Source organism: Manis pentadactyla, chromosome 10 (assembly GCF_030020395.1).
Source record: "Manis pentadactyla isolate mManPen7 chromosome 10, mManPen7.hap1, whole genome shotgun sequence".
In the NCBI taxonomy this organism is placed as follows: domain Eukaryota; kingdom Metazoa; phylum Chordata; class Mammalia; order Pholidota; family Manidae; genus Manis; species Manis pentadactyla.
The window spans coordinates 97,691,928-97,705,748 of record NC_080028.1 but is presented as its reverse complement, the minus strand read 5'-3'; the positions used below and the strand labels follow the sequence as shown (position 1 = coordinate 97,705,748).

Below are 13,821 nucleotides of genomic sequence, written 5' to 3'. Positions count from 1 at the left end.
AGAAAATCCCCATGGCCCAAGAGATAAAGGGGTGGTGGTATACACCTAACAAGGAGCTCATGCTGACAGAATGACTTGGAGTCTCCATATTAGAACACATGCACTGGTCTACTCATCTGGGAGCCCAAAAACTAAAAGAGACTTGATCCGACACGCCAGAATTAAAATTCACCAACAGGACACCAAAATAGAATGAGTTGTATCTACCGGCAAGATCTGCCAACTCACCAACGCGAGAGCCACATCAACTGAAAAAGAACCAGGCTCAGAGTCACCAAACTAGGAGCCCAATGGGAAGTTGACTTCACTGAAGTTAAACCAGGAAAGTATGGTTATAAATATCTTTTAGTATGTACAGACACCTTCTCTGGCCGGGTAGAAGCATACCGAACTAAACATGAAACGGCCCAGATGGTGGTTAAGAAGCTACTAGAAGACATCTTACCCAGGTATGGTTTTCGTGCCATGAAAGGATCAGACAATGGACCAGTTTTGTCTCGCAGGTAATGTAGGCAGTAGCCCAAGCGGTTGGGGCGAATTGGAAATTACATTGTGCTTATAGGCCCCAGAGCTCAGGACAGGTAGAAAGAATGAATAGAACCTTAAAAGAGACCCTTACCAAACTAACCATGGAGACTGGTGGGCAGGGTCTGGGTGGCCCTCCTACAGTATGTCCTTTACTGGGTTAGGAACACTCCTTACACCCTAGGTTTCACTTCCTACGAGATCGTGTTTGGCAAGTCACCCCCTATTATTCCTAACCTTCAAGCTGAACTTTTGCTGAATTTAAAGACCAAGAACTTTATTTCCTTGAGAGAGCTCCAGAAAGTGCATGAGGATGTTTGGCCACGCCTCTGTGCCATTTATGAGGCTGGAGCGACCCCGGCACCTCATTGGTACAGGCCAGGAGACTGGGTCTACATCAAGAGGCACCACCGAGAGACCCTTGAGCTGCGCTGGAAAAGACCCTACATCGTGGTGCTGACAACCCCCACTGCTCTCAAAGCAGACAGCATTGCAACCTGAGTCCATCACAGCTACTTTCAGCAGTCAGACCTTCCACAATCCGAGAAGACTTCATCGCCCAATGGACCATCAATCGAGACCAACGCAACCCGCTCAAACTCAGACTATGGCGCACTCAACCCACCTGATGTTAGTAATTCTGCTAGCTCTACTTGTCACTCACTGTTCACGCTCCCGAGAGTCCCCATACTCCCCTGAATATCACATGGCAAATTATAGACACCAGCTGAGGGACAATCCTTAATCAGACCTCCCAAACCCACACCAGGGACACCTGGTTCTCAGAACTCAGGTTTGAGCCTCTTCCCTACTGGATGCCCATCGGGACTCTGTCTCGAAAAAGAGCGCCACTTTTACGTCTTCCCTGGGCAGTCCCAAAAGCCAAAAGACCCCCTGCAGGTCGGCAGCAGACTATTTCTGTGTCTCCTGGTCCCAGGTCTCAACCGGACACATCTGGTGGACACCCCCCCCTCCAATTCTGGTGATCTAATGACTCTTAAAAGGCCAACTACATGGCCTCATAACTCCTGGAGGCTCCCTTTAAGCCCCGTAAGCATCTCTTTCACAGTGCAAGGGAAAAAGGCAGCATTGTGGGAAACTGGCAAAACCTGGGTAATCCATCTCTGATAAAAGGCTCAGAGTGAAATCTTCTGCATACGTGGACGTTTTATTGCCCTTGTCTAGCTTGGATTAACACATAGTCTACAGGCACACACCTGATCATCTACATTTGCTCTCTTACAACACTAAACTATGTTTTCTACCTTTATCTTGTATCCACCTACCACCTCAGCATTTTATTAAAAATAATAATAATAGAGAAATGTGGTATCCACATATAAATCAAGTATAAAAATCAAATGAGTATTCATATTTGAACTGACTGTTTATAGTTCATAATGCATGAGCAAAACCAAAAGTTTCTGTGATGACTGCCCTTGTACTGTTCACCATGTAACTTATTCACTATGTAAGAATTTGTTCTCCATGTACGAACTTGTTCGTTATGCTTCAGAAGATTGGAGACTGACGAAAATTAGGCTTGGGGTGGATTAATGATTGTGCATTGAGCATTGACTCCCCTATACAGAATTTTATTGTTGTGAACAACCATTTGATCAATAAATATGAGAGATGCCCTCACAACAACAACAAAATACACACTTCCAATTGTAAAATAAGTAACCGGGATATAATGTATAACATAAGGAATATAGTCAAAATATTGTAACAACTTGGTATGGTGATAGCTGATACCTAGAATTATCATGTATATAAATGTTGAATCACTGTGTTGTACACCTGAAACTAATGTAATGTAATACTGTGTGTCAACTACCCTTCAATAAAAAATAATTACCTACAAAAAAAAAAGTAGGCTCAGTGAAGGGCCCCCACCAGTAAGATGGCGAACTTCCGGCTTCTCTTCCGGGTCCTCGGTTCCCGACGGCGCCACCTGAAGCCCAATCACCTCTCCCACTCCCAGCACCTAGCCAATAGCCACCAGCCCCGTAGAAGTAACACCACAATCACCCCATGCCCCTTCCTATATAACCCAGCACCTTTCCCCAATAAAGCAGATTTCTCCGGTAAATTGCTGCTGTGTGTCGCTCCCTTCCTTTCATTGGTGCCGAAACCTGGGAGATGGGACACCCCAACTGGGCACCGTCTTCCCCCGACACCAGCAGCAGCTTGCCCTCGTCCTCTTTCTGGCGCTGGCTCATCACACCACTCCTCTCTGGCCTTTAGGTAAGTTTTCCCCTGGAGCGGGCCACTCTTCCCCGAGCTATCGCAGCGCCATTGACTGTGATCGTCCGGCAAGGCCCTGACGCTAGGGGACGAGGAGGGAGCTCTCCCCGCCTTAGGCCTTCACGGCTGCGGCGGACCCTCAGGCCCCTCCTCCAACAGCCATAAACGAGGTGACTCCTTTGCGGATGAGAACGCTCCCTCCCCCACCGCCTTCCGTTCCTTCTGCCGAAAATTCCTTCCGCCGAAAACTCCTAGTACTAGGTACCTCGGACTCCGGCACTCTGCCTTCTTAGAGAAGTCTGGGTGACGACCCACACTTTCTAAGAAACTGACTCGTATACGAGTTTTCCGCAGACCACCAGGGATCATCGGGGACGCCCTTTGTCTCCTTGGGGTCTGTTCCCAGTCTGAGGATCTCCGTTCGTCTTCCCCTGTTTGTCTCATTCCCTGTCCTTTAGCCATGGGAGCCTCGTCATCCATCCCTGAAAGTTCACCTCTTGAATGCCTGCTCAAGTATCTAGCCACCCTCTCCCTGACGTCTGATATAAAACCAAAACTTCTCCGCAAATACTGCTCCCAAGATTGGCCGACACAGCCCCTAAACAATAACAACCAATGGCCCGCAGGGGAAACTCTTGATCCTAACATCACTTGCGATCTCTTTACTGCCAGCACCTGAAAAACTGGAAGGAGATTCCCTACTCTGAAGCTTTCCGCCTCCTTCCCCCGCCCACCCCCAAGTTCTCCTAGCCTGCAAGCCGTCTCCCCCGCAAAAGCCTCCCTTTCACTCCCTTCCCCCTCCTCTCCTACAACCCCTCCTCCTTCCTCCACCACCATCTCCTCCCCCACCTCACCCCCCTTGCAGTTCAAGCCTGAGCCTTTCAGCCCCCCTCTAAGTTCCAAGAGCCTCCTCTGTCTTTGCCCCCATCACCTGTTTCTCCCCCACAGACTGAGCCAGAACCCTTTAGTCCCCCTCATACTCGGTCCCGAGGGCCTCCCAAAATTATCGCCCCCCCCTCCGAGAAGTAGCAAGATCCGAAGGCATCGTGCGCATTCATGTCCCTTTCTCCTTAAGAGATTTAGCCCAACTTGAGAAACGCCTAACTTCCTTTTCCACTAATCCCTCAACATATATCAGAGAGTTTCAATAGACCCTCCAGTCATACAGCCTCACACATCATGACATTTTCATGCTCCTGGCCAATACCCTCCCTCCTGAAGAGCATAGATGAGTTTAAGACTTCGCCCAAACGCACGCCACCGAAACCCACAGGACTGACCCCACCTATCCCCCTGGCCCCACCGCTGTCCCCGAACAAGACCCACACTGGGATTATAACACCACTGTGAGTCTCCGCTCTCGAGATATCTTCACCTGCTGCTTAATAGCAGGTCTGAAAAAAGCAGCTCGCAAATAGTCAATTTTCAAAAGCTCCCTCCGAGTTCTTAGACAGACTCACTCAAGCCCTATTACAGTATACCAGCCTGGACCCAGAAACGCCTGACGGGAGACATGTCCTTATGACATACTTCCTAGCTCAAAGCTACCCCAACATTAAAGCTAAACTCAAAAAGTTAGAACAGGGCCCCGCTACCCCACAGACTGAGATCCTAACAGTGGCCTTTAAAGTCTTCCATAACCGGGAGGAGGAGAAAGAACGCCGTAAACAAAAGGCTGATCAGGCCAATTTCCAAATGTTGGCCCCCCTGATAAAACCACAACCTGGGCGCCTCTCTACCAACAAGCACCCCCCAGGAGCTTGTTTCAAGTGCGGACAAGAAGGACATTGGTCAAGGGCTACCACCCCATGCCCCAGATGCCACAAAAAGGGCCACTGGAGGTCTGATTGCCAAGCCACCCGAAGGGGAGGCTGGACGAACAACCCCCATCCTAAGCCCTCCGTAGTGGGGCTGGCAGAAGAAGATTGACGGGGCCTGGGGGCTTCTCGCCCGACCATTTCCATCACCAAACAGGAGCCCAGGGTTACTTCAATAGTAGACGGTCGCCCCATCTCCTTCCTCCTAGACACAGGAGCCACCTTCTCAGTCTCGCGGGAATACCGGGGCCCTACCACGCCTGCCATTACTCCTATAGTCGGGGTAGGAGGTTAACAGATTTTCCCATTAAACCCCCCCCTTTTATGCACAATCCAGGACAATCCCATACCTTTCTCCCACTCCTTCCTGGTTATGCCCCAGTGTCCCATCCCTTTACTAGGATGGGACATCCTTTCTCTCCTCCATGTTTCCATAACTATATCCACTCCCACAGCCCCCAGTACTCCCTTTCTGATGGCCCTCATAGCCGACGACCCCCCTCTACCCAATGAAAGCTCCAGTTCCGCCCTCATACACCCTGTAAATCCCAGAGTTTAGGACATTACAAGCCCCTCCGTAGCTCTATGTCCTCCTGCCTCTCAAATTATGTGACCCCTCTCAGTATATCTGTCAGGCCCAAAACCCCCTAACCACTTCAGCCCTCATAGGCCTCCAACCCATCATTCAAGATCTTTTAAACAAAAATTACCTCAGGCCCACTCACTCCTTGTTTAATACCCCCATATTAGCTGTTAAAAAAACCAACAGATCTTTCTGCCTCGTCCAAGACCTTCGCCTCATCAACATGGCCATCGTCCCTATCCATCCCTTAGTCCCAAATCCATACACCCTTTTATTACTGCCCTGCCTTAGCCTCCCGAGACCCCTCCTCCCAAGATTTTTTCGCCTTCACCTGGACGGACCCATACACAAGACATTCTGAACAACTCACTTGGACAGTTTTGCCACAAGTCTTCTGAGTCCACCTTATTACAATACATGGACGATCTTCTACTCTGCAGTCCCTCGTGGGAACAGTCTCAACTTGACACTGCCTCCCTACTTAACCTTCTAGCTTCCAGAAGTTACCGGGTATTCCCTGTCAAAGCTCAAATCTCTTCCCCTTCTGTCACTTACCTCCGATTTCTTCTATCTCAACAAAGAAAGTCCATTACCTTAGACAGAAAACAGCTCCTCTCTGACCTGCCCATTCCGAAAACCAAGACAGAAATCCTTTCCTTTCTAGGCCTGGCTGGGTATTTTAGAGCGTGGATCCCTAACTTCTCCCTGTTGGCAAGACCCCTATACGACCTCAGCAAGGGTCCCCGTGAAGAACCATTATCCTCCTCACCCCAACACTCCTTCATTAAGCTCCATTGAGCCCTTGTGGAAGCCCCAGCTCTCCATCTTCCTGATTTGTCGAAGCCCTTCTCATTACACATTCATGAGAAGTCCAGTCAAGCTCTAGGAGTCCTAGGCCAATATTATGGCCCATCCTTTGCCCCAGTAGCTTATCTCTCCAGGCAATTAGACCCCACAGTTCAGGGATGGGCCCCCTGCCTACGGGCATTAGCCGCTGGGCAGCTCTTGCAAAAAGAAGCTCATAAACTAACTTTCGGGGCACCCCTTACCATTCTGTCCCCACATCACCTAAAAGATCTCTTAACCTACAAAAGTTTACAGACTCTCCCTCCCTCCAGACTCCTGACCTTCCTGTCCTCTTTCCTCCACAATCCCGTTCACCCCCTTTGTCATCCATACCCGAATCATGACTTTTTCCTCCTTTACCGCTCTCTTGCTTTTTCTCCTCATTCCTATTGTCTTCCCCCACCCCAGCCTCCTTTGTATGGCGATTCAAAGTAAGACAGACTTACACACAGCATCAAACAAAAGTTACTGCCCTCATTGCCACATCAGACTGCCCTCTGAAAGGCTGCTCCGAGCCTTTATACCTCCACTTTCCTCCCTCCACCGAAGTGTTCACTAGCAGCTACCTTTATTCTCCCTACCTCTGCTTCCTCTATGACCAAAGACAAGCCTATTGCAGGCGATGGCCAGACACCTACGGGGGATGTCCCTACTGGTCTTGCGCCATTCACTACATGAGTAACTCCCAGTACCCACAGTATTACTCCTCCAACCATTTCATGAAATACCCCAACGGCTCATTCTCCTTATCAATCCCAGATCCCTAGGACTCTCGATGAGCCGCCGGGGTCACAGTCTTAGTTTACTATGGGGAGTCCTCGACCCCCCACGGTACCCTTCATATCTCTTGAGAGTATGTTCCCTCTCACTCCCAGATCTCTCAAATTGCATCAGATATCGGACATTCCGAAAAAGTCATTATCCAAACTCTTGACAGCACTTCTTCATCTTCTTATTCCTCCTACTCTTGGTTACAGCTTGTTCAAGACACCACCATCTTTCTCAATCACACCCTCAACACTGCCAATTGTTTCTTGTGCGCATCACTACAGCGCCCATTGCTGGCCGCCGTGCCCCTTAATATTTCCAACTAGTCCTTCCATGCAGAAGGAAAACCCCTCCGCCCCCTGGCAGACATACCCCTATGGGAACCAGAATATGCAGATAATCTCACCATCCACCACTGTGTAGGCCCAGCTCCACCCCCCTCCAGCGCACTTCATTGCCTCTCTATCTACACCCCTACCTCCGGCTCTAAGACTTTCACTCAACTGGGACACTTCTTTTGGTATAATGGCAGTCTTTTCAACTCACTGCCTCCCAACTCCGATATACCCTGCATTCTTGTCACTCTAATCCCACAGTTTACACTTTACAGCATGGCAGAATTTCTTGAGCTCCAACCTCCCTTGCCCTCGCGCACAAAAAGGGCTGCTTTCCTTCCCATCATGGTCGGTATCTCTTTGACCACCTCAGCCATTGGGGCAGGGTTTTCGGGAGGAGCCTTGGGTCACTCTCTATGGGCAATTAGAAATCTCAACGACAAACTTGAGGGAGCCCTGACATCCACTGCCGATTCCCTAGCCTCTCTCCAAAGACAGGTCACTTCGCTAGCTAGGGTCACCCTTCAAAACCGGCGGGCCTTAGATCTGCTTACAGCCGAAAAGGGCGGCACCTGCGTCTTCCTTCGAGAGGAGTGCTGCTATTACATCAACAAATCCGGCATTGTGGAAACTGACATTACCAAACTCGCTGACCTTGCCTCCAGCCTCCACTCTGCTTCCAATTCCAACCCATTCTCTTCAATACTAACAAACCCCTCTTTACCTGGCTCTGGCCCATTGCAGGCCCCATAATAATCATTCTTCTCGCCTGTCTCTTCTTACCCTGTATAATAAAGTTCATCAAATCCCAAGTCGGAAAAATGTCTAATCAAACTTTCAACCAGCTTTTACTCAGGAACTATCAGCTTCTGGCCACAGAAGATCCCTCACCCTCACGTAACCTCCTCACCACACGCTGAGATGGACCCCTCTCTCCGCTGGAAACTGTTCCTGGAAACAATGGCCGTAGATGCCTGGCTTCTGGCACCCGTATCCTCTTGGCACCATTACAATCAATAAGTCCTCGACCTATAGTTACAAGGAACCTTCATTGATTTCCAACCTGAAGAAGTCCACATCTACTCGTCCTTACTGTGGGGAGTCCTATCAACCCTTTCCCCCCAATCCTCAAGCCCTCACTCCCTTCTCCGCCCCCGTTCAGCAGGAAGCAGTCAGACAGAAAGCAACGTCCACAACCCCATAGAGGAGAAAGGGGGGAATGAAGGGCCCCCACCAGTAAGATGGCAAACTTCCGGCTTCTCTTCCGGGTCCTCGGTTCCCGACGGTGCCACCTGAAGCCCAATCACCTCTCTCCCACTCCCACTCCCAGCACCTAGCCAATAGCCACCAGCCCCGTAGAAGTAACACCACAATCACCCCATGCCCCTTCCTATATAACCCAGCACCTTTCCCCAATAAAGCAGATTTCTCCGGTAAATTGCTGCTGTGTGTCGCTCCCTTCCTTTCACTCAGAGTTCAGGACCTTGACCTAGGTGGCCTTTTTACTATCCGAATGCAAGCAACCCCCCACCCCCGTCCTACAATCCTCCACAGTGGTAGGACCCAACCAGGTACTAGCTCCCTGGCCTACCCCTGCCCGGGTGGCCCCACCCAGAAACACCCAGGCCCCAACTTCACGGCCCCCTGCATCCCCTACCCACACCGGAGCATCACCTGTGTCTCCTGCTCCAGGTCGTGACTTACCATCTGATACAGACCCCCTGTGGAGCATAGTTATTGGGGCATACCATGTTCTAAACACTTCCAGCCCCGACCTGACCAAGTCCTGTTGGCTCTATCTAGATGTCCAGCCACCATATTACGAAGGTATTTCCATTAAAGGCAATTATACAACAGCCTCCAATCCCAGCTCCTTAACTCCCCGAAAGAAGGCTTCTGCATACTTGTGCAGTTAATCCCCAGGCTAGCATACCAATCGGGACAGGAAATGTTTAACATGTTAGGCTCAGCAAACCCCCAAAGTAAAACAGAGCCTATTACAACCTTAACTCTAGCTGCACTCTTGGGACTCGGATTAGCAGGGGCAGGGATTAGCAGGGGAATGTCCTCACTTGTCATCCAGGACAAAAACTATGGAATCCTCAGAGCAGCCATTGACCTAGACATAGAATTGAAAACTCAATTTCTCATTTACAGGAATCCCTTACTTCTCTATCAGAAGTAGTACTCCAAAACAGAAGGGGATTAGACATACTATTTATGCAACGAGGAGGACTGTGCAGCCCTAGGAGAAGAATGTTGCTTCTATGTCGATCACTCAGGGGTCGTAAAAGAATCTATGGCCCTCAGAAGGGAAAGGCTGCAGAAATGAAACCTAGAAAGAGAGCAAAATAGTCCTGGTATGAGTCCCTGTTCAACTGGTCTCCCTGGTTAACCCTCATCTCGGCTCTCGCTGGACCCCTCGTTCTCTGACTCCTGCTACTAACCCTTGGGCCGTGTATCATCAACAGGCTAGTCCAGTTTGTCAGGGACCGCATGGGGGCCATCCAGCTAATGGTCCACTGTGCCCAGTACAAGCCCCTAGGAACAGAAGAAAGCCAAATAGAAATGCAGCTGGTCCCATGATTCGGCCAGTAAGCAACATGACAAGCGGGGAACTAAAGAGCAAACCGGGACCGGATCCTCCCCCAGCCAATTGGGACCCGGATTCTCCCCTCACCAGTCAGCAAAAAGCCCGCCAACTCCCCAACCCATCAGCCAAAGCGCCCATCACCCCACCAACCGCCCCTAGACCCCTATAAAACCTTTGTGCTTTTGAAACTCGCTCTCTGCAGCATCTTACCGCTGTGTAGGTGCAGATAGGAGACTGAGCTTGAGCTAGCTTGAATAAAGGCTCTTTGCTTTTGCATCAGACTCTGCTCCCTAGCAGTCTTTGGGGATCACGAATTCTGGGCATAACAGCAGTAATCAATAACCTTTCTGACTGGACAAAACTTAAATACTGTGTACATATAGACTGTGGCATACATAAGCCATATCCACGATCTTTATCTGTATTGCAGTTTCCTGCTGTTGAGACATGAATATTTTGTGAGATGACCCTGTAAAGCAGAGTTGTATCCCATAGGAAAATCTGGAAGGAATGAGGCTCCATGGCAGGCATCCTGCGTTCAAACATTTGAAACTAAGCTTTAATTCAGTTTGCAAAAGGAGCAAATGAGAAATTGTAATTTTGGCCATACTTTAAACTTCGTTTAAAAATATTTTATGATATTTGATTTTAGCCCTAGGACTATTATATGTGACTGTAACTCTTAATTATAATATATCTGAAAATATAAAATACCAAATACCTATTCAATATGGAAATAGCTGAACCTTTGCATTCAGAAGTCAGGAGCATATAATAATCTAGCTTTTGAATGGTAGATTTTTTTCTTGTGTTTTTTTGCTTCAAGAAACAGAATATATAGTAAAAATAAGGCATTTTTTACATGTTTTACATCCATTATATTTCAACAATGTTCAGAAAATAATGCAACTGAAATGAAGAACACTATATATTAACTTAACATTTACATTAAATCATCTGCATTATTTAACCAGGGAAGAATTTTCCCATTTTACGTTGTAGGTAAATTCACTTATTTAAATGAGTACAATTAATATCCTGATCTATGAATGCAAAATCCCAGGCAGGGTCAGAATTCCATAGGACATCTCTATGGACTAAAGTTTAAATTACAAACTAACAACTTATCCAAAAGTTGTGCAAAAGTACAGGTAGTCAACTCCTACTTTAGGGTCTAGCAGCTAAATGGTTGCACTAGTCTGCTGTGATCCATTCTGATTAGACATTAACAAGGTATGAAACAGGCAGAAGCAGATTTTTCAGGAATTTTTATGGCAAATCCACTTTTGGTATTCTCAAGATTCAGGTTTGTCGCCCTAGAAATTTGGAGCAATATATATAATAATTTAATTGACATAACCAAATATATGTTTACATGTGATCTCTCCAAATGGTCTGAAAGTCCCTGGAGGGCAAACCTTCATCCAAGTCTATTTATTCATTTTTGTGGGATTATTACTGTAATCTGGCATAAAGTCAAAAGTTCTTTTCCCAGGATTACAGGACAAGGCTTCAACTAGGGTCATGTGGTCACAGATGGGCAAGGGAATTAAGGACAACATGCATATTCCTAAGTAAGAGAATTCTTTATAGTAATAGGCAATCCTATCCAGAGATCTATTCACTTTATAACTACTTGTGGAATCTAGATGAGAATATGAAGTACTGTGAGAGAGCAGTACAAGCATTTTTCACCTCCTCCCAGCAAGAGGGACTGTAAGTTCTGTCTGCTCACCATCTGATTACTATGCCAGCTCTACCAACTCCTGTTCTTTGGGTGTGTGACCATGGGCTCTGATCATGATATACTACTTCACTTTAAAAAAATTAAGTGTTAAAAGAAAAATAGGACAGGGATAAATAAGATGGAGGTAGGAATAAGATGGTATTACAAATTGCCTACCATAAGCTCCTGTGTACCAACAAAAGAGATCCCACAATTTAGCTCTGAAAAACCTGAGCAGCCAATGCAAGAAAACAAGGTCAGTTACATGATTTGCAGTGTATCTTTGGTAAAAGCAAACTATTAATATTGGCTTAGGAGAAATCTAGCTATTCTTGGTACCAAAGGGAAAGAGAAATTTCCAATGAATTCCTTGGAAAACAGCACATGTGACATAGTGGATAATATCTTAAGATGACTTCAGTAAATAAAATTAATAGATTTTAATGCCCCTTCAATGTCAGCTGATGCCCAGGTATCAAAGCACAATTCAAAAAAGATGATCCTGTGAAGGAAGAAAGAAATGTAGTTTTAAATATTAAACTCTCTGAAGGTCTGCTTTAATATAAGGAGAAATTTCAAAGTGCCTAAGGTAGCACCTTCAGGATCTTTTACTGGGCCATGCAGGTTCATAGTTATGTGAAAGGTCCATTCCCAGTACTAATTGGATCATCACACTTTTTCTCTCCCCTTAAGATAATATATTTTATTAACGTATATTGCAAAAACAGCCACAAAGATAAAACATCAAGTGTAGGAATATACTCTGCAGTTCTTCCCTTCAAGATGTGGAGTCTATTTTCTCACCCTTTCAGTTTGAGCTGACCTTGTGGCTTGCTTTGACCAAATGCAAGAATGTGGCCTAAGTGACACTGTGAGTTTTGACCCTGGGTATCAAGAAGTCTCGAAATATCTGGTCTCTTGCTCTTGGAACCTGCTGCCACCACGTGAATGAGTCTGAGCTAGCTGCTGGATGATGGGCGACCTGCGCACCAGTTTCCTCCTGTCACTCCAGCTGGCAACTAGCCAATCCCCAGAAGGAGAACTGCTTGGCTTACCAGCAGCAGACCACAGACAAAAGAAGGGGTCCAGAAAAAAAGCCACTCAGTTAAGCCCAGACCAAGTTGCCAGTCCACAGGGTCATAAGCAAAATAAAAGGCTGCTTTTTTTGGTGACAAAGTTTGGGGGTTGTTTGCTATGCAACAAAAACTAACAGATATACTTAAAAAAACTAGAGCAACTCAATTCACAATATTACCAACAAAAGATAAAAGACTTAAAAACAAACCTAACAAAATATGTACAAAACCTGTATAAAGAAATTTTTAAATGTTCCTGAAGGCTCCACACCCCCCAAATCCCCCATCAACACTCAGAAAATTAGGCTTTTTCCTACAAATGGAAAAACATACCATTTTCTTGGATAGGAAAATCAGCTTTATGAGAATGTCAATTCTCCCTAAGTTAATATTAAAAAATGATGCCTGTTCAGATTTCTTCTAGAACTAGAAAAATTGAATCTAATAGTTAATTTGAAAAAATAAAGAGTATTTGAAAAAGAAACACAATTGGGGGCACTCTCCCTAAGAGATATTAAAACCAATTAATACCCAATAAATTAAAACAGCATAGTATTATAACATGCATGGACAAATACACCAATGCAAAATAATAGAAAATCTAACAATAGACCAAAAAACATTTAAGAATTTATTATATGATAAAGGCCGTGTCACAAACCAATGGGGTGGGGGTATAAAGACAAGACTTTTTCATAAATGTTAGGACAACTGGATAATGATTTGGAAAAAGATAAAGCTGGATCTATACTACACTACATACACCTAGGTAATTTTGAATGAACCAAACACTCAATGTTTAAAAGTTTAACTATGCAATGTAAAAGTAAAACTATACAAATACGACCATGAACCGAACATATCGCAGTGTCAACTTAAGCCTCTCCAGCTAAAGTTCTGCCTGCAGATATTAAGGAATTTTCCGAATTTCTCTATTCCCATATGGTAGACCCCAGCGCCAGCAAGATATTCTCAAAACCCCATCCCTGATTTGAGTGAAATTTCTTCTTGTAAATTAAAAAATAACTCTCCTGGAGTATATCCAAGGGTATGTGCTTTCATATTCAATGTGGAGTCGGTGGGCCTCATTTTCGCGACGTGTAAGAGAGGCGACCGTAACTCTTGTCCTGCCTGTCCAGCAGCTTTGCAAACGGATATAAAAAATGAATTATTAAGGATGGCATCCCCTTGGCTAGAGTTGCCCTGCACCAACGATTCCCTGGTCTTCCCAGGTATGCAAGTCTTCAGCCCCATTCTTCCTTACCAGGGGGCAATCCACTCCTCCTCTCCCTGCCTTCCAGC

At 46.3% G+C, this 13,821-nt stretch overlaps 1 long non-coding RNA gene across 1 annotated transcript; it reads left to right on the top strand.

Moving 5' to 3' along the window:
* The first annotated feature begins 2,609 nt into the window (after window positions 1–2,609).
* On the top strand, window positions 2,610–8,562 carry LOC130679171 (uncharacterized). The gene is made up of 2 exons (XR_008992210.1): window positions 2,610–2,775; window positions 7,970–8,562. It is a non-coding gene; the product is annotated as an uncharacterized LOC130679171 (long non-coding RNA).
* The last annotated feature ends 5,259 nt before the right edge of the window (window positions 8,563–13,821 follow it).